This window comes from Anabrus simplex, chromosome 13 (assembly GCF_040414725.1).
Source record: "Anabrus simplex isolate iqAnaSimp1 chromosome 13, ASM4041472v1, whole genome shotgun sequence".
In the NCBI taxonomy this organism is placed as follows: domain Eukaryota; kingdom Metazoa; phylum Arthropoda; class Insecta; order Orthoptera; family Tettigoniidae; genus Anabrus; species Anabrus simplex.
In genome coordinates, this window is record NC_090277.1 from 71,796,934 (window position 1) to 71,822,661 (window position 25,728).

Sequence of the window (25,728 nt, forward strand, 5' to 3'; positions counted from 1 at the left end):
CCACCTCTGGAGGGTTTCGCAGACTTGCTTATTCAATTGTTTTACCGCGGTTAGGGACGCGCAGTTGTGAGCTTGCATGCGTCAGATAGTGGGTTCAAACCCCACTGTCGACAACCCTGAAAATCCTGGGGCTGTACCTTAATTAAAAGCCACTCTGCTGAGCACCTGCCAAAGTTTCTAGGAACGCCTTTTCGTCTCAGTTACACCAAACAGCTTGAAGATCGAGGCCGGTGATACTGAAGGACAGATTCCCAAAACGGGGAGAAAAAAAAGTTTTCCGTGCTTCAGCTAACCTCCACCTGAGCGCGCGAGTCAACACAGCGCCATCTGAGCTCGATAGCTGCAGTCGCTTAAATGCGGCCAGCTTCCAGTGTTCGCGAGATGGTGGGTTCGGCAGCCCTGAAGATGGTTTTCCGTGGTTTCTCATTTTCACACTGGGACTGTACCTTAATTAAGGCCACGGCCGCTTCCTTCCCCACTCGTAGCGCTTCGTCGCCATAAGACCTATCTCAGTCGGTGCGACGTAAAAAAAAAACAACAGTGTCCGTTTGACGTCACATATTGCCACATTTTGAAGCGCTATTTCATGAAAATTGCGAGTTTTTCATTTTTCAACAGATAGCCTCGTCTTTTGTCTCTCATTTGAGAAATTAAACATAATGGTCGCTTAAATACTCTCGGCGAAATACGCGTTCTATCCGAACTCTAAAAGCGTCTTGATTTTTTCTTTCCATGTACACGTTGCCGAGTAATGTAAATTTAAATTTAAAAAACTAGTACTTCCGTGTCTTCTGTAGTCATTTAATAAATCATGATAAACCCTGAGTTGAAACTACCTCTCTCCTCATTTCACTAGTACGCCTCTTCAGTGATGACAGCTGATGGCAGAGCTGTTGAGGATCCAACCAGCCTTAGGGCTGAAGACTGAACATACACATACAAACCCTGAGTTAAAATCTATCAAACGTAGTAGATCTTGACAGCCTATACTGGAAGTGGAACCAAAGTTTTACCGAGTTCCACTGCTCACTGCTCACCTGGCAGTCTTGTCAGGTACAGACCCAAGAGGTTGGGGGCGGGGCAGAATCGCACATCAATTACCGCAACAAGGACCAAACTCCAACCTGACGAGAATAATGCGGCCAAGACTAGGAATATTGTTCTCTCCCTCCTGTACCCTGCATTGTTCTCCAAAGTTCCTCTCAAATGACTCCGCCGAGTGCTACCAACCTGCATCTGTCTGCATCTCACAGCTCGCGAAAGACCACAGGAGAGAACAAAACACAGAACATGAATTTCCACCCTGAAATCTACAACCTATTAGCGAGATTCGAACCGCGACTATTAAGCTGAAAAACTACAGTGCTACTGCTCCGTCAGAACGAATTCAAATATTTCTTCGGTTTCGGATGATAGCAGCCATTATTCGTTGACCACCACGGCGTTGGAGTCTCTTCAACTAGAATAAAATAATTCATACTTTACGAAGTCGGAGGAAGAAATAGGATACGAACATCAGCTAGGACTTCTCTCAGCTAGAGATGACGTGTTGATTGCTGTCTGTTGTTGTGGAACAGCGGCGGCAGTTGTCTCTGACAATCACTTGATCTTTGATGGCCAAAACAAAACTGCTGGGAATAAGTGAGTAGGTCAGCCGAGCGTGTGACGCAGGCTGGTCGATATGAGGCTAATCCAATGAGGAGATAAAGTTACGAATGAAGTGGATGGGTGAAGCTGTACGTGTAAACCTGTTTCGGTGGTGGGTAATGGGAGGAGAAGTTACCAGTGACAGCAATGGCTTCGGTCAAGGAGAGTCAAAGATGTAGAGGGAAACCACGGCAATGATGGTTAGTGTCAGTTTTAAATGATGTAGAACTAAACTATTACCGTACCTCTTATAATGAGCAATATGTATCCACTGTTCATCAGTTTTAAATACTGAAGACCTTCACATTTAGCTTTCTTCCACTCTTTCTTTCTTTCACGAGTCCGTCTTGTCTTATTGGTTCCTTTATGATTTCTTCTCATCTTGTATAATCATCTTCACAGTTTCCCTTGTGCACACGGACCGATGATCATGCGGGTCTATGACTTGAAGACCTCACAACAAAAACCCATCGCCAGTTAACACGATTGTCAGCAACGCTCGGCGCTGAGCAACAGAAGTCTAAATTCATGAATTCTATGTTCATACTCGGTGCGGTATAGGGCACAAATGATTGGAAATTGTATTCTCTACAACTTTTGTTATGTAGCACTTTTCGATAGTATCAAAAACATAGCCATTCAAAGTTAAATTTTAGGCGCCTTCCCCTAAACTACAATTACATGCAGCGAAAATAAAATTAGTTATAGCCTAGACTGTAGCGCCTTATTCCCTGACTTTACATACCGAATTTTTTTTTAAATTCGGATCACTCATTTTCTCATGTTGCGGCGTTGATATGGACTTAAACAATTTTTTAAAAAATCGAAATTTATGAATAGCTCTGTTATCATAGACGGTGCTGTAAAAATGTATCAGACGGAAATGATCAGAACTTTAATTCTACGTAACTTCAGTTACGTATGTAGTATTTATCAGTAGGACCACTAATAACACAGAATCTGAGAATTAACTTGTATTTCTTCCCCTAAATTACCATTCCACTCAGAGTGAATAAAATTATTTATAGCCTAGTTTACAGTTCCTCATTCGCCGACCTTTCACACAGATTTTCATTACGTTCTCTTCAGCCATTTTCTCGTGATGCGCTTATGTACATACACCACACACAGACAGACAGAACTTCATTTCCTTGTTCCTGCAGACACGACCGATACAGAAATGCCATTCTTTTTAAATTCTGAGCAATGTATAGACAAAGCCGTTATTTTATAAATAGTGTAAGGAAGGTAGGTGTGTCTTATGATCAGTCACGCAGCCACAGCACGTCATGGTTTAGTGAGTGCGCCGATGACAGGAACAGAAATAAACTGGCGGACTCAACAACTGATAAGATTTTCTATGATTCACTTAGACACAGCGCAGAAGTGAAAGACGAGAACTGCAGTACCGTACTTCTCCGGGTGCCTGTAGCGATAGCAGCGTGAAGCACATGAATGGAAGCCCTTGACATTCACTTCAACGAACCCGAGACCGTTCGTTCAATATAAAAAGCAACGGGATACCCGCCTTTCTTCCTCTGGAGGCATGCAAGTGGTGTAACCATGGATACATCACCTGTCCTCTGAGGGCAGCCCGCACTACCTGCATCCTTTCGCCTTTCGATGTGAGGCATTCCAGCCCGTGCGTGACCTAACTTCACCATTATAAACTACAATGTTTACGTTTTGGAACAACTATTTATGGAACCAGTTTCACCTCCAGCATTGTCCCCGAGTAAAACCTTCTCATAGATTTAGGTTCAATTTAAAACTTATCACCGCTACACTCCAACTAGAGGCTTAACACAAAAGCTGCACCACCGCATTCCTCACGTTTCTCCACCCGCCTGTCTTCCAGCAGGTGTACGCAGTTAGCTGTGAGCGTTTAGGCCACTTTAACCGATATTTAATTCTACGGTTGGCGGAACTACCGACAAATAAAGCCCAGATTTTTAGACAGTAATAGGTTAGATAGAAAATTTACCGAAGGGAGTAACAAGTCTAGCCTCCACAACGGTTAAGCTAGAAGTTTAGGGGTACTCTCTCGCTACATTACGGGAGAGCGGAGCAGACACTAAACAAACTATCACTGCCTAAAATTCCGCCCTCTAGGCATGACGATCTATAATGAAGATTTATGTCATTCTACATAACCCATGGCGCAACAGCCCCGAAGGGCCTTGGCCTTCCAAGCGACCGCTGCTCAGCCCGAAGGCCTACAGATTGCAAGGCGTCATGTCGTCAGCACGATGGGCCCTCTCGGTCGTTATTCTTGGCTTCCTAGACCGGGGCCGCCATTCAACCTCAGATAGGTCCTCATATTGTAATCATGTAGGCTGAGTTGACCTCGAACCAGCCCTCAGATGCAGGTAAAAATCCTTGACCTGGCGGAGAATCGAACCCGGGACTCCCTGGTACGAGGCAGGCACGCTACCCCTACACCGCGGGGCGGTTCATTCTACATAACTTCAAGCTATACACTAAAACGCAAATATCGCCGCCCTATTGTCTCATCATTGCTGCCACCTTGACTATATTGAAATGACGAGCCATAGGCCTATCAATAATGGAGGTTCCCTTACTCAAGTAAACGATAAACTCATAATTAAGTCGGTTTTGCAACTCAGTGAGGAATTAAGAAATTACACACACTCTGTCACCGAGGACAACAGTTTACTTCTACCCTGACTCAATTTAATGTTATATATTTCTGCCTTTATTTTTGATACACGCATTACTACAGCCGTATTCTTCAATGTTTGCTTCGTGTAAATAATTCAGCTCTCTTCTTGAAATTTGCTATGACTTGTAGGACTGAAGTGAAACCACGCTGCAATAATACATATAAACATATGCTGGAAGGCAATAAATCCACAGAGGCCAAGTCTGCCAACCGTGCCGGTACCAAAGACATGACAACACAAGCTTAGGTTAGGTTAGGAACGAACTCATCTTTATGGAGAAGGTAACGTACCTTTCCTTTTCGGACGAACAGTTGCAGTTTTTTCTTGCTTCTTATACATCCTAAGTTAATACGATTTGCACGAAACAAGACCGCATTGATCATTTAACACCGGCTCATTATTCAACACGCCGCAGTTCTACTTACCTGGCATTACCAAAACCTTACAGGAAAATAAACTATGCTTTAATTATACCTGCATATGTAATAGCGGTGCTTTTCACAATACGGCAATGGCAGTGCGTGTAATGCCAACAGTAAGACGTCGCATCCTGTAAACTTAGTGCAAGGCCATCTACAACGTTATCAGACCTTAATACACAATCAACATGGCCGACGCATCGGTTGAATGTAAACAAGCCTGTGATACATAAACATAACCTTCTGATTATCGTACTGAAGTGCTTCAATAATAACGAAAAGAATACTTTACTTTGGGCAATAGACCAATATCATCTACAAATAGCCTATACTTAGATAAGCAATACGTGGAAAATTAAAAATATAAGTCCTTACTATGAACTAGTACCGTCCAGGAAATATAGGCTTGCATTCTAAAATATCAGTCCTGGGAATAGTAATTGAGAAATGCACTAGGATAAGCAGCAACACAGACATTTGGCCTTAACCGAAAAAAATAGCTCATCAAGTACACGGAAACCATCCTCTCTATTGACAAATTTATCCTCGAATATTTTAATGCACCCTAATAAATTATTTGTATTTACGAAATCATCAAGATGCATTAAATACACTTGATCTGAATGTGAGTGCATCTGTTGTAATATGAATTACACCCAGACACATAACACGACCTAATATATCAAAATAGTTTTAAAACCAAATGTCAATAAATACATCACTACACTAACGTTTCCTAATCAAACCAAACGAACAGAAAGAACTAAACTGATACTTCGCACATGCTCATGTTTACATTTGAACAAACCGATCGCGTCGCCATTTTAGCTAATATCGATAGCTGCGTTCGTTGGTCTTGGTTAGTGACACTGAATCGAACCCAACTATAAATCACTGCCTTCAGTTTTAACAGGAGAGAAAGAGAAAGGTTGTATCCTTAATGTATGCGCTTGCATGCGTTCTTTATGCACGACCCATTCAAGAATGTTTTAACAATATTGTTGAAATGTTGCGATACCTTTATTTTATTTCGATATAGCACGGGACCTACACTTTTTCGCGGAATAATCTGAACAAGGGACATGGACAAAGAACGCCACACAAACATACCTCGACATCGCCGCATAATTGCCGCACTTCTCAGAAGGCAAGTGGCGTTACCATGACGACCCAGGAGGGGGTTTGTCGGCGAGGGGATGAAGGGAGGGACGTGGGGTGCAGCAAATCAACCTCAACTCTATTTCCTCCTCGAATGAGGATTTATTACATCCAATTTCGGTCGGTAGCGGCAGAACTAATACAACAGTCGCCCCCAGAGGGAGAAACCAGCCTCTAACAAGCGACAGGGTGTCAACACAACGAAGGAGATCCACAGACAAATTAATAGAAGCACGAGACTAATTTCTTCATGGATAAGCAATAAATTCACCGCTCTATCAAATAACCATGGTAACAGAAACGTATAACTATCTACAGAGTGTAACAATAATACTCACACGTAGAAAAAGAAAATATGTTAGCATAGATGTCTTATAGCTGGGGTTCATCTCAAAATTTGCGTTACGGAATTACACTCACAATAGAGTGACGGAAGTGTAACCTAGCAACCGTGAACCGGGCGAGTTGGTCGTGCAGTTAAGGGCGCGCGGCTGTGAGCTTGCATCCGGGAGACAGTGGGTTCGAATCCCACTGTCGGCAGCCCTGAAGATGGTTTTCCGTGATTTCCTATTTTCACACCAGGCAAATGCCGGGGCTGTACCTTAAATAAGGCCACGGCCGCTTCCTTCCAACTCCCAGGCCTTTCCTGCCCCATCGTTACCATAAGACCTAACTGTGTCGGTGCGACGTAAAGCCACTAGCCAAAAAAAAAAAAAAAAAAAAAAAAAAAATGCAGGACGTGATGTTTAGTATTGTTACCTAGCAACCGTGCTGGTGGCGGTCACCTGAAATTAGCAACCGTTCATAGATGGCCATGAATGAGAGACATATTTATTATCATTTGATTTTCGCAAGGGAAAGGTGGTTTATACGCCCGGAAACTCTATCTTCAGTACAATTACATAGGAACAGAACCTGTCAGCATACCACATGACATGTCCCCTCGTTAGCAATGATACACTCAGCAACCCACCGTCCTACTGAATGCCGCTACAAGGTGCAGAGGCATTTTGTCCTGAGAAGTAGATGTTTTCCTAGCATAGACCCCAACAATCATAATGCTACGAATTGTTTGGTTACTTGACAACAAAATATCACAGATTCAGATTCTGGGCTTCCTCCCGAAATTTCGGCTTCTAAGCACAATCACATCAGAAAGAAAACCAATGCTTGCGTGGCTTTCGGACTGCGCGCCACTTCACTGACACTATCATTCAAAAACAGACAAGCATATACATTAAAAAGAATGGTAGAGGTATTTGAAAATCCTCCGCCTGTTTTCTGTCATTAGACCGGGTCAAGAATAGAATTAATGAAACCCCCATCTAGCAGCGAGGATTGGAACTAAGCTGCCTGCTGAAGTCCGTCGCACTCATCTGGGGCAATGATGAATGCCTGACAGATCAAATGATATTTGAAGCACGGAACCCAGCGTTGTGAGGCCGGCGCGCTGCCGCCTGAGCTACGGAGTCGATAGAGGTGTTTATAAATATTTATAATTCTCTACACGGAAAGCGTATTCAGTATGTAGAGGAATTGATTTTTAAATAGATATATAGAAACATCACACGCTTGAATTTTCTTAAGTGTTTATTATTATTATTAATAACTAACATAATAAACATAACAGACCTATGAAATAGAGGAAAACTTAAGGCAGGTGGGGATCAACAGGCAAATGATAAGAGACAGATAAGAATTCAGAAACAAAATTAGCAATACAAAATGTATAGTAAATGAGAAGAAGAGGAAGACAGGAACATTGTGGACAGAACAAAGGAAACAGGAGCACAGCCAAAGGATGAAGAGATTTTGGGAAGAGAAGAGAAAGAAGGGAAAGAAGCGAAAATTGTGTCATCATAAGATATTCGAGTTCAAACTCTGTCCATAAGGGCAAAAATGACATGAATGAATGAATAACAGACCTATGCCGTGGCATCGTTACAGTGGTAGAAATATTTTATGTTCTAATCAGCTATTAGAACATTTTTAATCGTAGTTATAACTGGAACGCAGCAGTCGCAAAGAATCCTAAGTTTCTGAAAATGGCAAGAAGAACGCAGATTTGCTGAACGTGCGTCATGGCCAGTCAGCCTGAACCTGAACCTCAAAACTGACCGCCGCTCGCAGCTGGTACATTTTTTAGCAGGTAAAATCTTTTTCTTGCGGGCAGTTAACACACTCTTCGTATTCTATCAGCCAGTTTTTTATGAAAGCGTATGTAGAAATACTACGCATTTCACACACACACACGATATGGGTAATTGTGCATATTGAGCAACTTGGGTAATAACGAGGTCGTAAAAAGAAAAGAAAGATTAATTACGCAACATTGCAGTTTGTGAAATGATTCTCTTTCACTACGTAGTTTGTACGGAGTCTAACACGAGCCCTGGAATGCCCGTCCCCCACGCAGCTAGTGAGAAAATTATTATGAGTAATAATAATTTATATTTTGTTTCACCATTATAGAAGGCTCTAAAGACAATATCAACATCGGTAAAGCACATTAAAACCACAAACTAAACAGAACGTGAAATCAAGCTCCGTTGGACACAGACTTCCTAAAATACACCAGAATTACCTGTGGCGATATTTGGGTGAAGAGTCTGTCAAGGTCACGGTACTCTGGTGGTTGCCGCCTTCTGGCAACTACACCGAATGACGAGAGATTCCCCTCCCCTTAATACATGAAATGAAACAGACAAAACTGAACATGCAAATCTAAACAATTAAAAAAAGTACAAGAAATGTTTTTTCATCAGTACTGCTGGTTTAATGACATTTATATATTGAAGTTTCATGATTTTTAACTTAAAAATAAAACAAATTCACTACTACATAACTTGAAACACTTAAAATGGAGCGAAAACAAGACAGTGAAGATTGTAAGTTAGAACAACGACGAGATAAGTCATCCGAGCAAAAAATGAGATTTTTTTGCGCGACATACTGTGTGTGTACACATTTACAAGCATCACTGAGACTCAAAGCGTTTATTTCCCACATTTTGTGTACGGTTTTTTGATAATTTGACGTCTCGCCTGCTTCAGTGTAATGGTTTTGAAAATTCGAGATTTCTCGCCTAAATCGGTGAAGGTGGCAACTCTAATCTTGGAATGGTCTTGTGTCTGAATTCTTGAGTTAGTACAGTTCGCCATCTACTAGAAATGTTCATGTCTTCAAAATAGTCAAGAGTAAACGACAATCATTTTTTCATTTTCACGTGTTTTCATTGTGAGTTCTTGTCGTGTATAAGTGTCACAATGAATTGTGTGCAAAGTGAAGTTTTTAAATTATGGATACAAGAATAAGGTCAAGCAGGTAGGAGCTTCAAGATCAGAAATTTGCAGGAAATAAGTGACCAACGATGAAGACATATCATAAGGTATCTTTATCCACTATTCCATACAAATATTTCATTGTTCCTTTTATTCTCCTCCTCACAAATGTATATTCATTTATAGGAAGGGGAGTTAGGGATTGGAATAACTTACCAAGGGAGACGTTCAATAAATTTCCAGTTTCTTTGAAATCATTTAAGAAAGGGCTAGGAAAACAACAGATGGGGAATCTGCCACCTGGGCGACTGCCCCAAATGCCGATCAGTATTGATTGATTGATAAAAAACAGAATTTCAATATTGCATTCAGAACAAACATCACGAATTCGAACCTTCCTTTTCTACAACACAGAACAATCAACAATGGAACGAATGAATGTATTTCATTGTTGTTGGTCTCTTTTCTGTTCACGAGGCATCAATGGCGCGTTTGTTTACGTTACAATTTCAGTCACTTTTAAAACGACGGATTATTTATTTATACTTCCCAATCTATGGGTTGCCATAGGATAAAGTATACATTACATACGTTATATAGGCCTAAATAACAAAATATATTAAATTTAAAAATATAAAAATGACCAGGACATTTATTGTTAGAATTTGAAGCGAGCCTCTTAAGGCTAAAAATGTCACGTCCTTATATAAATTAATTCCAAGATAAAAATTAGAATAAATCTATTTTAATGATTTTTAAGTGGAGAATGAACTAAAATCATATTTTATTCTTCAAGTATTTTCAGTATGAATTTTGAAAATTCCATATGTGGCAACTCTGCCGATGATATTGTTAGTCAAATACACAGTCATCGTGATTGCTTTCTAATCTTTACTAAGAGAAAAAAACACTCCACTGTTTGACGTACTTCAATAAAACCTCTGCATTTCTGAAATTACTTAACATAGAAGGCTGTGCCTAACATGGATTTGTTCATTATAATTCATTTGTTATGTTGGTAGCATTGAGCAGCCCCGTGGTGTAGAAAGCCAAGAATAACGGCCGAGAGGATCCGTCATGCTCACCACACGACACCTCGTAATGAGCAGTGGTCGCTTGGTAGGCCAAGGCCCTTCCAGGGCTGTTGCGCCATGGGGTTTGGTTTGACATACCATGTGTGACCACCTAGAGTATTGGCCCACCCATGTTTTGGAACATAATATTTCTTGCATCCTCTTTAATTATCCGACCTTCGCACTACACAGAAAAACAGGTATGAAATCTTGTCTCTTGACACACATACCTAATTATTATTAGCGCGAAGGCGGTTTTGATCTTCAACATTTACGCCAGCTCTAGGTGTCACAGAACAGGTGCACGAGTGAAATGAGGACTGAGTTAGTTTCCCGTTGCTTTCCTCACCGAGCCAGAAGTTGCTATTGCATACTGTAACAGTCTACCAAGCCCACTGAAATGCATGCACCAACCGACCCTATAAGAAACATTTTCCCAGCATTCATAACAGGGACTGGCTGTGTAATTACTAGCATCGCTTACACCTCAGTCACTTTCATGTTGTCAAAGCCAAGGATAAGACTGAGAAGGTCAATGTTCAATAACGTAATCCCAAGGCGGAACACCCCCGAAGGGCCATGACTGCTCAGCCCGAAGACCTGCAGATTACGGGGTGTCCAGTGGTCAGCACGATGAATCCTTTCTGGTGTTATTCTTGGCTTTCTAGCCCGCAATCCACTGCGCCCTGTCAGCAAATAATACTAGTGGCTTTGTTGCTTGCTCTCCAGACACCCGGCTTCAAGTACTCGTGATAAATCATGAGGCGTCAGAAAGGATTCTCGTCAATAAATTCCCGGCCAATTCAAAACTGAGCAAGGGTGGCTGCTTGGGACTCAGAAATACCCGAGGACAGCGGTAGAAGACTCATATTTAATAATAATAAGTCCGGCCTCTGTAGTGTAGTGGTTAGCGTGATTAGCTGCCACCCTGCAGGCACGTCCCGGGTCTGTCACGAAATTTGAAAAGTGGTACGAGGGCTGGAACAGGGTTCACTCAGCCTCGGGAGGTCAGCTGAGTGAAGGAGGGTTCCATCCCCCTCAGCCATCCTCGAAATGGTTTTCCGTGGTTTCCCACTTCTCCTCAAGACAAATGCCAGGATGGTACCTAACAACGCCAAAACCGCTTCCTTCCCTCTTCTTTGTCTATCCCTTCTACTCTTCCCATTCTCCCACAATGCCCCTGTTCAGCGTAGCAGGTTTGGCCGCCCGGGCGAGATACTGGTCATCCTCCCCAGTTGTATGCCCCAGACCCAATGTCTCACGCCCCAGGACACTGCCCTTCAGGCGGTAGAGTTAGCATCCCTCGCTGAGCCCTAGGGGAAAACCAACCCTGGAGGGTAAACAGATTAAGAAAGAATAACAATAATATTGCAAAATTAAGCTGCCTGCTAATACGCAGGTTACCTGAAGACGCGACATAACAGTTTAATCAAAATTGCAATGTCGTGATAATATCTGATATTAAAGTAGGTCAATATGCTTATTAGTTATTACTTACACCGAGAAAGGAGGTTATCTACTGTCTGCACTCAGTATCCGAGAGATGCAAGGCTGCAGTTTGTCCCCTCTCCTTGTCTGTTTATGTATAGAACGGTGGTAAAGGCAATCACATTCCAAGGAGAGATTTGGTGATGATGTTATTTTTTGTGAGTCTGCAGAATGTCTTGAGGAACTGCTGAATGGTGTGGACGTAGTCTTGGAGACTGAGCACAAGATTAAAAAAAAAAGCGAGTGCAGTCGAAGGAAGACAGGTGATGCTGGAAATGTTAGATTCGGATTGTTACTTGGAGACTAAATTAACTAACGATGGCAGAAGTAAGGAGAACAAAAAATACAAACTAACACAAGCAAGGAAGACCTTTCTTAAGAAAAGAAATTTGCTCACTTCGAACATGGACATAGGAATTAGCATTATGTTTCTGAAGACGTTTCGTCAGGAGCGTTGCACTGTATGGAACTAAAACATGGACAATAACTAACTCAGAAAAACACAGAATAGAAGCGTTTGAAATGTGGTGTTACAGAAGAATGTTGGAGGTAGGTCGAGTCACGAATGAAGTGATGCTGAATCGAACTGGTGAGAGAAGAATGAAGAGGTTGAATGATAAGACACACCCAAGGCTTTTTCAGTTGAAAGGGAAATGTAGGGGTAGACCAAGGTTTGCATGTGATAGATTGGAGTAGATGCAGGATCTAGTATTGCTGTGATTATAGGATCTAGTAGTTACGTAGAAATGAAAAGGCTACCGCAGGATAGGGTGGCATGGAGGGCAGCATCAGTCTATGGATGGACAGCAACTTATCTGAATGAAGAAATACATAAAATAATAATAATAATAATAATAATAATAATGTTGTCACACAAGGAGAAATCCTAAACAGATGGGAATTATATGAAAGGAAGAGAAGTCTAAAGAAAGAAAATGAGAGAAATATGGATACGATTGAAGGTAAATACAAGCCTCTGCCTACTCGTAAATTCCAAATCCAATTCTTCTTCTTATTATTACTAATATTATTCATCTGGCAGGAGCAGCCGAATAATCTACAATCTGACGTGCAGGAATTTTCATTGAATCTTCACATTTAAAACTGTTTACCCTCCAGGGTTGGTTTATCCCTCGGACTCAGCGAGGGATCCCACCTCTACCGCCTCAAGGGCAGTGTCCTGGAGCTTGAGACATTGGGTCGATGGATACAACTGGGAGGGAGGACCAGCACCTACGCTGAACAGGGGCCTTGTGGACGGATGGGAAGATTGGAAGGGATGAATAAGGAGGAGGGGCTTAAATTAGGTACCATCCTGGCATATGCTTGAAGCAGAAGTGGGAAACCATGGAAAACTACTTCGAGAATGGCTGACGTGGGAATCCAACCTCCTCCTATTCCCTCTACCTCCCGAGACAGGGTGGACCCCGTTCGAGCCGTCGTACCACTTTTCACATTTCGTGCCTGCGGGAGTGATAGAAGCACACTAACCACTACACCACAGAGGCGACTATTATCATTATTTTTGTTATTGTATTACTATTATCCAAGGGCCAATGACCTAGATGTTAGGCCCCTTTAAACACTGTTATTCATCTGATAGGAGCAGATTCCAAATTAGTATTTCTTCCGAAAGACAATTTGCATCCGCAGGCAGGAAGGTAACCCGGCGAGGCGGGGAAAACCAAGGCGGGAGGGTGAAGGCAGAGCAGACTCGCAGAGAGGGAGCGACACACTATGTTCTTAAACTCCTCGAGCCCCACCATACAATAATAAGCATTATCACCATCATACAATATCTGTTAAGTTACAGTTGGCACACATTCCGAAAAAAAAGAAGAAAAAAAGAAAAGAAAAACGAACATAGTGTCGATTTCGTGAAAATAAAATCTAGAATCTGTGCTCCAGTCAATAACCGGGTCAGGGATGGAATGAATGAAGCCCCCATCTTGCGGCGAGGATAGGAATTGTGCCGGTTGCCGAGGCCTGTCGCACTCCTCTGGGGCAATGATTAATGACTGACAGATGAAATGAAATGATAGTGAAGAGTGTTGCTGGAATGAAAGATGACAGGGAAAACCGGAGTACCGGGAGAAGAACCTGTCCCGCCTCAGCTCTGTCCAGCACAAATCTCACATGGAATGACCGAAATTTGAACCACGGAACCCAGCGGCGAGAGGCCGACGCTCTGCAGTCTGAGCCACAGAGGCTACTCTCGATTTCGTATGCAGAGATAAATGTTCTATTGAAAATCTATAAAAACGATAAACATCAATTTTATTGTTCACTGTGAATCGTCGCCACAAGTACGTTATTAAATTTGCTCGTGGTTTCCCATTTTCATACCAGGCAAATGCCGGGGCTGCAAATTAAGACCACGGCCGCTTCCTTCCACTTCCTAGGCCTTTCCTATCCCATCGTCGCCGTAAGACATATCTGTGTCGGTGCGACGTAAACCAAATAGCAAAAAATTAAATTTGCTAATTTACCGTTGGACACTACAAAAAAGCATGATGTCGGGTAAAAAATAGACGAATGTGCTTGTTTGAGTTTGAAAATGTTGTAAAGTCAAATATATGCCTCAAACCTCATAGTTTCTGTACACCAGAAAAATATGTCCAGTAGAAAAAGAAAAAAAAAACACCACCTTCCCGCCGTATGAAAAACACCTATCCAGAGAAGCTCCCCCAATTTTACTCGTATTTATGGTAGGCTTTCTAAGAAGAAATTCAAGATAACTGAACGTCAGATTGGGGATACAAAGCTGGAACAGGCAGATGATTTCAAATATTTAGGATGTTTCTTCTTCCAGGATGGTAGTAAGCCTATATAGTAAGTGAGATTGAATCAAGGTGCAGTAAAGCTAATGCTGTGAGCTCGCAGTATTCAGTAAGTCAGGGACAAAAAAATCTTTACATCGGTCTGTTTTAGACCAACCTTGCTTTACGGGAGTGAAAGCTGGGTGAATTCAGGATATCTTATTCATAAGTTAGAAGTAACAGAGATGAAAGTGGCGAGAATGATTGCTGCTACAAATAGGTGGGGACAATGGCAGGAGGGTACGGTACTCGGAATGAGGAGATTAAGGATAAGCCAGGAATGAACTCAATGGATGAAGCTGTTTGCATAAACAGGCTTCAGTGGTGGGGTCATGTGAAGCGAATGGAGGAAAATAGGTTACCTAGGAGAATAATGGACTCTTATGGAGGGCAAGAAATGTAGAGGGAGACCAAGACGACGGTGATTTGACTCCGTTTTTAAAGATTTAAAGGTAGAGGTATAGAACGAAACGAGGCCACAGAACTAATTACAAATAGAGGATAGCGGCGGCGTTTAGTAAATTCACAGAGGTTTGCAGACTGAACGCTGGAAGGCATTACGGTCTATAATGAAGATGTAGGTTATGGTAACCCCAGTCACAAGGGTAGAAGAATAATCAGCGTTCTAAAATGCAGGCAATTTTATCGACACGGCAAATTAAACATAGTAGAGAGGGAGTAAATTGGATATGAAGTTAATTTTTCTTCGGAACAACGATCTACTTACATTCATTCATTAAGCAATTAAGTGTACCCAGTGCCCTGACGGAGAGAAAGACGATCTTGACACACATATGTAAATGCTTTAGGTCAATAATCTCCCTTATTACAGCTACTGACTTGACCTTTCAACTCTTAGAATAGACAGAGAATCTGTAAATCCCTCCTTGAAAGAGAGAGGGTGGTGCTGTCGGTGTGGGGTTCAATGTACCCCTAACTCTTTGACCTATACACAAAGAAACATGAAACACAACAGATCGCTGCGAGGCACCATTCATTTCACACTGGTCTCCACTTACCATGTGTATGAAGACTGCACTTGAAGACCTCACGCAGGGCAGCTAACAGGTGGTGGAATAGATGAGCAGAAACACCATTACAGACGGCTTTGGATTAGGAGGCTGGCGAAAATAAATTCAGGTCACCTGACAAAACACTTCGCAAATCCCATGTAAGACACACGCACTAATACAGCATCTGTTATGAGTAACGGAATGATTATGCAAACACTTCTCCCTCTCTTATATATAACAACACATGCTTCCTTTTAATTAACAAAAAAGCACAGCACTTTCTCTTTTTAAACACTTGTTATAGCACACGCAATATTCTTTGCTCCCACGACGTTACTTAGCAACACAAGTTGCCGTCTTCGCCAGACAGACACTTGTTGAAACTACAACACAGCACCGTGCACACAACGTCAAAGTCCCAACTCGTGGCCTCTCAACTGGTCTCGCTATCACAACCGACCGCCTCGACCCATTCTCCTTCGGCAACCTTCGGGAAACCTCGTCCCATCCCGCTCTCACTAATCCCTCGCTAACGCATCTGGTGGAGGATGTACACACTAACATGTACGGCTGGGTGCTGCTATCTGTCAGTGAATGACAGGAAACGTATTCTTGAAGCTGAGTCTAACAATACATTATTCTGCGCATGCGTACTTAACATTTTCACTGCCAGGGATTTCGAAATTAATTGCCACTGGCACAAAGAAAAAATGAAAGATAGAACTTCCCTCTGCCTCTGCGGTGTAGTGGTTAGCTGCCACACCCGAAGGCCCGCGTTCGATTCGCGGCTCTGCCACGAAATTTGAAAAGTGGTACGAGGGCTGGAACGCGGTACACTCTGACTCGGGAAGTCAACTGAGTAGTGGTTTTCCGTGATATCCCCACTTATTCTCCAGGTAAATGCGGGGATGGTACCTAATTTAAGGCCACGGTGTCTTCCTTGTCTGTCCCTTTCTTCTTCCCAACCCCCTACAAGGCCCCTGTTTAACATAGAAGGTGAGGCTGCCTGGGCGAGGTACTAGTCCTCGTTCCCAGTTGTATCCACCGATCCAAAGTCTCACGCTCCAGGACACTGCTCTTGAGGCGGTTGAGGTAGGATCCCTTGCAGAGTCCGAGAGAAAAACTAACCCTGGAGGGTAAACACATTAAGAAAGAAAGAAAGAAAGAAAGAAAGAAAGAAAGAAAGAAAGAAAGGAAGAAAAAATAATAACTTCCGATCATGTAAATAAATTAACAATGATTAAAGGTTTTTTCCTTCTTTTTTATAATTTACTTTACGTCGCACCGGCACAGATAGGTTTTATAGCGACGATGGGACAGGAAAAGGGGTAGGAGTGTGAATGATCTGTCGTAGCCTTAATTAAAGAGCTGTCAAAGTGGAAACCACGGAAAACCATCTTAGGGCTGCTGGCAGAGGAATATCGAACCTACTATTTCCTGTCAAAATTCACAGCTGCGCGACCCCAATCGCACGGCCAACTCGCGCGGTATTAAAGAAAATCTAATTTCTAATAATGTCTGGCTCTGTCATGTAGTGGTAAGTTGTTTAGTTGCCACCCCCAGAGGCCCGGCTCTGCCATCCTTGAAGTAGTTTTCGGTGGTTACTAACTTCGTTTCCAAGCAAATGCCGAGATTGTACGTAATTTAAGGCCACGGCCGCCACAAGGCCCCTGTTCAGCATTGCAGGTGAGGCCGCCTGGGCGAGGTACTAATCTTCCTCCGCAGTTGTATCCCCGACCAAATGTCTCACGTTCCAGGACACTCTTGAGGTGGTATCGCTCGCTGATTCCGACGGAAAAACCAACTCGGGCGGGGGAAACGGATTATGAAAGAAACTCTACTAATGGAGATGAGACTTTCCAAATTTTACACGCAATTTACGTGTCGTCTGTCCGCCTCTGTGGTGTAGTGGTTAGCGTGATTAGCTGTCACCCTCGGAGGCCCGGGTTCGATTCCCGGCTCTGCCACGAAATTTGAAAAGTGGCACGAGGGCTGGACCGGGGTCCACTCAGCCTCGGAAGGTCAACTGAGTAAACGAGGATTCGACTCCTACCTCAGCCATCCTGGAAGCGGTTTTCCGTGGTTTCCCACTTCTCGTCCAGGCAAATGCCGGGATGGTACCTAACTTAAGGCCACGGCCGCTTCCTTCCTTCTCTATCACTTCCAATCTTCCCATTCCCCCGCAAAGCCCTGTTCAGCATAGGAGGTGAGGCCGCCTGGGCGAGGTACTGATCATCTTCCCCAATTGTATTCCCCGACCCAGAGTCTGAAGCTCCAGGACACTGCCCTTGAGGCGGTGGAGGTGGAATCGCTCGCTGAGTCATTTAGCACAAATCGCTGGTTAATTGTACGATTAGTTCATGAGAAGGAGCGATTGTACCAGAAGTTCACAATTAAACTGACTGTTCAGCGCGGTACAGCACGGGCTGTAATGATCGCAGGAGTCTGGAATCTTGTAGATATGGTAACTAAGGAATGCACTCACGAATTAGGCCACAAAAATAGGTCAAAGTCTTGCCGCCAGGAGAAAATATGGCTCTGCAAGCAGTCAGAACGTGCAATTTTCCGTAACTCTGACGTCAGAATGTTCTTCGGGTGGAATTGTGTTGTGTTGTTGCAGGAACAACCATTGCATTTTGATTAGTGTGGTTTTACAAGCGGGGATGATCCCTCCTCAGCCTGTTAGGTGCATCTTACGCCGCGGCGCCTACACCACTATTCGCATGCAAGATGAAGAAACAGTACATGACGCTACGAGAAACCTTCAGTAAGGAGCGCATCTTCTCTGGGCATTTTCCAGATGCGTGGCCTTCAAGATCCCCCGACGTAAATCCATGAAACTTCTGGTTGTATGCATATTATCAGGGACATGTCCCGTCTCTGTATGATCTAAAGTCTAGCATACAACGACATGTTGCTCTGACATGCAGCGGGCAACTGTCGACAATGTGGACATACAGATCCGTCATCTTGCTGACTTGGGATGCCATACTAAACAGTGTTTGTAACCACATACGTGCTGGAATCACCGTTATCATGTGTTTGATCTTTCCCGCCTTTTCTGCGAGCCTACCACTGCCTACAGCGCCACATTTTCGCCTGGTGGTGAGACACGGAACTAATAATGTTTCTTGCATGCTGACACAGACAGGTTTTATGGCGACGATGGGACAGGGAAGGGCAAGGAGTGGGAAGGAAGCGGCCGTGGCCTTAATTAAGGAACAGCCCCAGCATTTGCCTGGTGTGAAAATGGGAAACCACGGAAAACCACCTTCAGGGTTGCCGACAGTGGGGTTCGAACCCACTATCTCTTGAATACTGGATACTGACCGCAGTTAAGCGACTGCAGCTATCGAGATCGGTCTTGCATAATTCGCGAGCGCATTGCATAGTTAGCATATCTACGAAATTTCAGACTCCTATGATCATTGGTAAAGGGGTTCACCAGCCTTGTTTAATACCCTATATACCTTGAAGTTGTTATCAAGGTAAGCAAGGTGTTAATGTGGGAGGAATGAAAATTGAATGCATCAGATTTGCTGAATGACAAAGTGATGAACATCATGCTGGAAAAATTGAGCAGATCGTTCGAAAACTTCGGTATGAAAATTAACAGAATGAAGACTAAGGCAATGATCATAAGTAAGAATAAGGATGTAACAGCAAAGATAGTTCCCTCAGGTGAAGAAATATAACAAGTTTCTGCATTCAGATATTTAGGAAGCGCAATCAATTTAGATGAGGTGAAGAGCAGGATTGCAAGGCCAAGGTGGCACATGGGTCACTGAGGTTGTTCTTTATTGGTCTCAGACTTGGGAGGAAGAAAGAAGATTGTAATGTTTTCAAATGTGGGTGTGGAGAAAAATGGCAACTGGTAAGACAAATCAAGGAAGGAAGAGTAGGTGAAGAAAGGACGACAATAGTAGAAACCATTCAAAAGAGAAAGAAGAATTGGTTAGGTCACTGTTTACGAAGGCATTGGAAGGGAAAAGTTGCTGGGAGAAGTTTGGGAGGAAGATGATGATGATGATGATGATGATGATGATGATGATGATGATGATGATATGTTTCTTTTCAAAGGGGCCTAACAGCTAGGTCATTGGCCTCTAATTGTACGAGGTGAACTGAACAAAGATTAAATCTTCAAAATATATCCACTGACCAGAATCTAAAACCAATGTTGACGGAAAAGCGATCGTGAAACAAAAACGATCAGCGGATCCAATTCACAATGTGCAAAATACTGGGAAAGCAGAACCATGGTGTTCCTCCTCTAGTAGTGCTAATCACAGGTAACGTAGACTGGTAGTGTGTCTTGCATGGTGGTGTTAATGAAAGGTAATGTAGACGTATGATATGTCACACACAATGACAGATGACAAAAATCCATCGTATTTCGCACATAATGGTACTACACAAGAACCTCGCTTATCCGGATTAAGTGGGATCCGGATTATCGAAAATCCGGATAATCCGGAAAGACACAAAAACAGTACATCTTATATAATATATTAGCATAAGTTGTACAGTAATACCTTTTTCAATTGTATAAAAATATAAGAACACTTTTCTTACATTTACGACTCTGTTTTATGCACTAAAATAATGTGTTTGCACGCAGCACGATCAAGAAGACATTTTACTAACAACAATTCTGCCGGTGTGGTTTCAGTCTGTTTGTCCAGCTGCATTGTTGCCTCTCCATGAGTCTTGTGATGGAGCACCGGTTTTATTTTCGAACTCACCAGCACTCTCGTCATCACTTGCCGAGGAACAAGAGCCAATAATGTATTCATCTGCCATTATACCGTAGCCTGAATTACAGTCATTTCCGTCGTTCTCATCTACGTCTGAACATCCGGGAATGCGTGCAAATGTATCAAGAAACTCAGAAGAGTCCACGGTTTCCCATTCACAATTCCAGGCGAATGCCGGGACGGTATCTTTGATAGACCACGGCCGACTTACTTCCAATTCTTGTTCTTAACTCTCCTTTGCGGAAAAGACATTGAAGAAGAATAGACCCCGTAAAAGAAATACTGTACTAGTAAAAATATGTTTTATTATTTTCGATCCGGATAAACCGGAGATCCGGATTAACGAGGGTCGGATGAACGAGGTTCCTGTGTGCTGGCATTGCTCACATAGTGGTACGTATCATAGGCACTGTGTATGGTAACGCCCACAGGTAACAAATCCCATGGTGTTCCTCACATGGTGGTACTAAACACAAGTAGTCTAAACTCACCATCCCTTGGTCGCTCCTTTTAGTCGCCTCTTACGACAGGCAGGGGATACCGCCGGTGTATTCTTCGTCCGCGTCCCCCACCGACAGGGGGTACTGAGAGGAAGAAAGAAGTATCAGATGATGGACATTGTGAAAATATACCTATGTGAGTCGGTGCGACGTAAAGCCACTAGTAACAGAAAATGGAAGATACTGAAAGACCAAGGACAATAGAAGACAGATCGGCTTGGAAAATGCATGCGAAAACCTGCTGATTAGCATCATTACAGCCCGTGCTGCACACCGGTAGTTTGGCGAGTTTCATCGTCTTGTGCACCATCCACTCTCATCCTTACGTTACCGGTTCTCTCTCACTTCACTCTGGTGTTATCGTCCGATTTATTCACACTTAATTACATCACTTTCATTGCACTGCCTCCGCGCCAAGCAACATCGTACCTCAGAGTGACAGCGAACCAGTTAATTGTGAGTCCTAAGAGGTTTGAAAGAATTCAGCAGATCATGCCAACATGCATATCAGCGGAAAGATGGTGATTTATAGTAAAACTCGGTAACTCCAAGTGAAACTCCGCAAACTCCCTCTACCCTTCTGTTCCTACTCACGCAGAGGTTCAACAGTACGCGGATGACATTGCCATTTACACCTCTAAGAGGAGAAATACCCATGCCATCTCCGCGCTGCTAAAATGGATCTCCTGTGTCGGGAACAAGGTGAAAACATATCCCACCAACCCTATTGTTTTCACCAAGCACGGGCCTAAATTTGGTCATACTAATATTAACAACTCTCACATAAACTCACGTTGTTTGGTTTTAGCATTAGCCGGACATAACCTATCCAGACCAATGGTTTTGTCATTTGCCAGACATAAACTATCTAGACCAATGGTTTTGTCATTTGCCAGACATAAACTATCCAGACCAATGGTTTTGTCATTTGCCAGACATAAACTATCCAGACCAATGGTTTTGTCATTTGCCAGACATAAACTATCCAGACCAATGGTTTTGTCATTTGCCAGACATAAACTATCTAGACCAATGGTTTTGTCATTTGCCAGACATAAACTATCTAGACCAATGGTTTTGTCATTTGCCAGACATACACTATCCAGACCAATGGTTTTGTCATTTGCCAGACATAAACTATCTAGACCAATGGTTTCGTCATTTGCCAGACATAAACTATCTAGACCAATGGTTTTGTCATTTGCCAGACATAAACTATCCAGACCAATGGTTTTGTCATTTGCCAGACATAAACTATCTAGACCAATGGTTTTGTCATTTGCCAGACATAAACTATCCAGACCAATGGTTTTGTCATTTGCCAGACATAAACTATCCAGACCAATGGTTTTGTCATTTGCCAGACATAAACTATCTAGACCAATGGTTTTGTCATTTGCCAGACATAAACTATCCAGACCAATGGTTTTGTCATTTGCCAGACATAAACTATCCAGACCAATGGTTTCGTCATTTGCCAGACATAAACTATCTAGACCAATGGTTTTGTCATTTGCCAGACATAAACTATCCAGACCAATGGTTTTGTCATTTGCCAGACATAAACTATCTAGACCAATGGTTTTGTCATTTGCCAGACATAAACTATCCAGACCAATGGTTTTGTCATTTGCCAGACATAAACTATCCAGACCAATGGTTTTGTCATTTGCCAGACATAAACTATCTAGACCAATGGTTTCGTCATTTGCCAGACATAAACTATCCAGACCAATGGTTTTGTCATTTGCCAGACATAAACTATCCAGACCAATGGTTTTGTCATTAGCCGGGCGTAAAGTATCCAGACCAGTGGTTTTCTCATTAACCGGACATAAACTATCCAGACCAATGGTTTTCTCATTAACCGCACATAAAGTATGCAGACCAATGGTTTTCTCATTAGCCGGGCGTAAACTATCGAGACCAATGGTTTTCTCATTAACCGGGCGTAAAGTATCCAGACCAATGGTTTTCTCATTAACCGGACGTAAACTCTCCAGACCAATGGTTTTCTCATTAACCGGGAGTAAACTATCGAAACCAATGGTTTTGTCATTAGCCGGACCTAAGCAATCCAGAGCGATTGCTTTGGCACTAGCTGGACCTAAGCAATCCAGAGCAATTGCTTTGGCACTAGCTGGACCTAAGCGATCCAGAGCAATTGCTTTGGCACTAGCTGGACCTAAGCAATCCAGAGCGATTGCTTGGGCACTAGCTGGACCTAAGCAATTCAGAGCGATTGCTTTGGCACTAGCTGGACCTAAAGCAATCCAGAGCGATTGCTTTGGCACTAGCTGGACCTAAGCAATCCAGAGCGATTGCTTTGGCACTAGCTGGACCTAAAGCAATCCAGAGCGATTGCTTTGGCACTAGCTGGACCTAAGCAATCCAGAGCGATTGCTTTGGCACTAGCTGGACCTAAGCAATCCAGAGCGATTGCTTTGGCACTAGCTGGACCTAAGCAATACAGAGCGATTGCTTTGGCACTAGCTGGACCTAAGCAATACAGAGCGATTGCTTTGGCACTAGCTGGACCTAAGCAATCCAGAGCGATTGCTTTGGCACTAGCTGGACCTAAGCAATCCAGAGCGATTGCTTTGGCACTAGCTGGACCTAAGCAATCCAGAGCGATTGCTTTGGCACTAGCTGGACCTAAGCAATCCAGAGCGATTGCTTTGGCACTAGCTGGACCTAAAGCAATCCAGAGCGATTGCTTTGGCACTAGCTGGACCTAAGCAATCCAGAGCGATTGCTTTGGCACTAGCTGGACCTAAGCAATCCAGAGCGATTGCTTTGGCACTAGCTGGACCTAAGCAATCCAGAGCGATTGCTTTGGCACTAGCTGGACCTAAGCAATACAGAGCGATTGCTTTGGCACTAGCTGGACCTAAGCAATCCAGAGCGATTGCTTTGGCACTAGCTGGACCTAAGCAATACAGAGCGATTGCTTTGGCACTAGCTGGACCTAAGCAATCCAGAGCGATTGCTTTGGCACTAGCTGGACCTAAGCAATCCAGAGCGATTGCTTTGGCACTAGCTGGACCTAAGCAATCCAGAGCGATTGCTTTGGCACGAGGAAGTCCTGCAGTAACTGAACTTTTGACGATTAATTTAAAATCTCGACGCTATGAATTACGGATTCCGCTCATATCACTCTTATATTTGATACGGGGGAAATGAAGAAGATAATATGAATACATTTTACGGGAGAAATTATAACATCTGTGAATGATCCAGGGTTAGCCATAATTTTCTAAAATGTGGAACTGTTGGTCCAGGGTAGACAAATGCTGAAATATTATTGCATGCACACACGTAAACAAAATCTGACGTATATAGAAAGAATTGTATCAAAACTGGGACTTTCTTAATGAAGAGGAGAGTAGACGTCAGAACACCTAAGAAATATTTCGCTTCTTCGCCGAATACTCAGTTTGGTGCTACGTCCACATTTCCCTCCCCTGGTTATCAGCCCGTGATTCACATAACACGACAATACATTTTGAAAGGAGTGCTTGATATCATTGGAATCATAATCTTCACGTAGCAACCTTCGCACACAACATCATCCATAATAACTTGTTGATCACAGAAACGAATAATGTACCTATTTAGTAACATAGCAACCAGCCAAGAATAAATTATACAGCGCGTCCACCCTCTGCAGTTGGCAGCAGTCCCAAGGAACTATGTACATCGTCTTAATTGGTATCAGGAACTAACTACGTCCCATCAGTTGGTAGGCTCCCAGTCGCCAGGATCCTAGTGACAAATCAACATTAAACATCAGTACCTTCGCTGGTGAGGGTTTCGTAAAGATTAACCAGTTCGGCAGCTAAAAACTTCACAAGTACATCCGTGGGGACATTAATGAACAACAGGATACAATGCGGGTGAGCCCGCAGCTAAATGCTAGTTGTAATTATACGAGTATTTTCGCTTTGCACATAAATCACCATCACCATCACATACACTTGGAAACCTACAAAGAAAGGAAAGATCTAACGAGAGTTTAACAAGATTTCGGCCCGTATTCTAGCAACAGAAAACCCTACTCTATGGTAAACAGAGCAGACGGAATCCATAGAAACGAACTTGTCGAACCATGCACTTCCATCTTCTGATGATGATGATGCTTCTCGGAGCGTGCGCAAGACCGCACGTTCATAACGGGTAACTACCGTTCTAATAAGTTAATTAACTACAGCTCAAGACCTTCAAAATGTCAACTTCTGAAATTATTTTTAATGTTCAAATTATATCTTTGAATAACTTGCATTTTTGGGGGGATACCGGTACATTTAATAGTTTTTGAGTTACGATTTAAAAGGCAAGATGTTGCACTTGTATTAAACATGTCAGTGTCATTTCATCGTCATTAGCTCGTGCACTGACGTTGGCGTCAGGAACGGCATCCAGCCCTAAAACATGCCATATAATTTTATCTCATCTCATCCCCAACCGCGTATCAAGCGACGGGACGAAGGCCCTACAGCGTGACTCAAAAGTCCGGCCAACACTTCACGGAGGTAGAGAGTAATAATTGACACTCATGAATGGCATGGCATGGGGTTTTATTGATACAAAAATAATGTACACAAACAGATGGCCCTGGACAGCAACACGTCAGTAATGCCGCATGAGACAAAAGGAACTGTAGTGAGAGAGGGCATCAGATGCGCCTGCAATCGCTGCATGTTGAACGCACCGTTAGTGAAGGTTTATTTTCTTCATGTTGGTGTCAATAAAACCCCATGTCATGTCAATTTACTTCTCTTCCTCCAATATTCCGTGAAGTATTGCCTTGCCTAATGTTAACAGACTTTCTGGTCACCCTGTACATAGCAGTGAGCAGAGAGGAAGGAATCACATAGAGTGTCTGAAAA

The 25,728-nt window shown here is 43.0% G+C and overlaps 1 protein-coding gene across 2 annotated transcripts in view; it reads right to left on the bottom strand.

Moving 5' to 3' along the window:
• Positions 1–25,728, bottom strand: part of LOC136884978 (receptor-type guanylate cyclase Gyc76C) — a 589,503-nt gene that overhangs the window by 542,915 nt on the left and 20,860 nt on the right. Inside the window, exon 1 of one of the 2 annotated variants that reach the window (XM_067157343.2) lies at positions 15,589–16,032. The exons of the other annotated variant lie outside the window; for it this stretch is intronic. The gene's annotated coding sequence lies outside the window, so the exon portion shown is untranslated. Of the gene's footprint in view, positions 1–15,588; positions 16,033–25,728 lie in introns of those variants that run through there. 2 annotated transcript variants of the gene reach the window in all.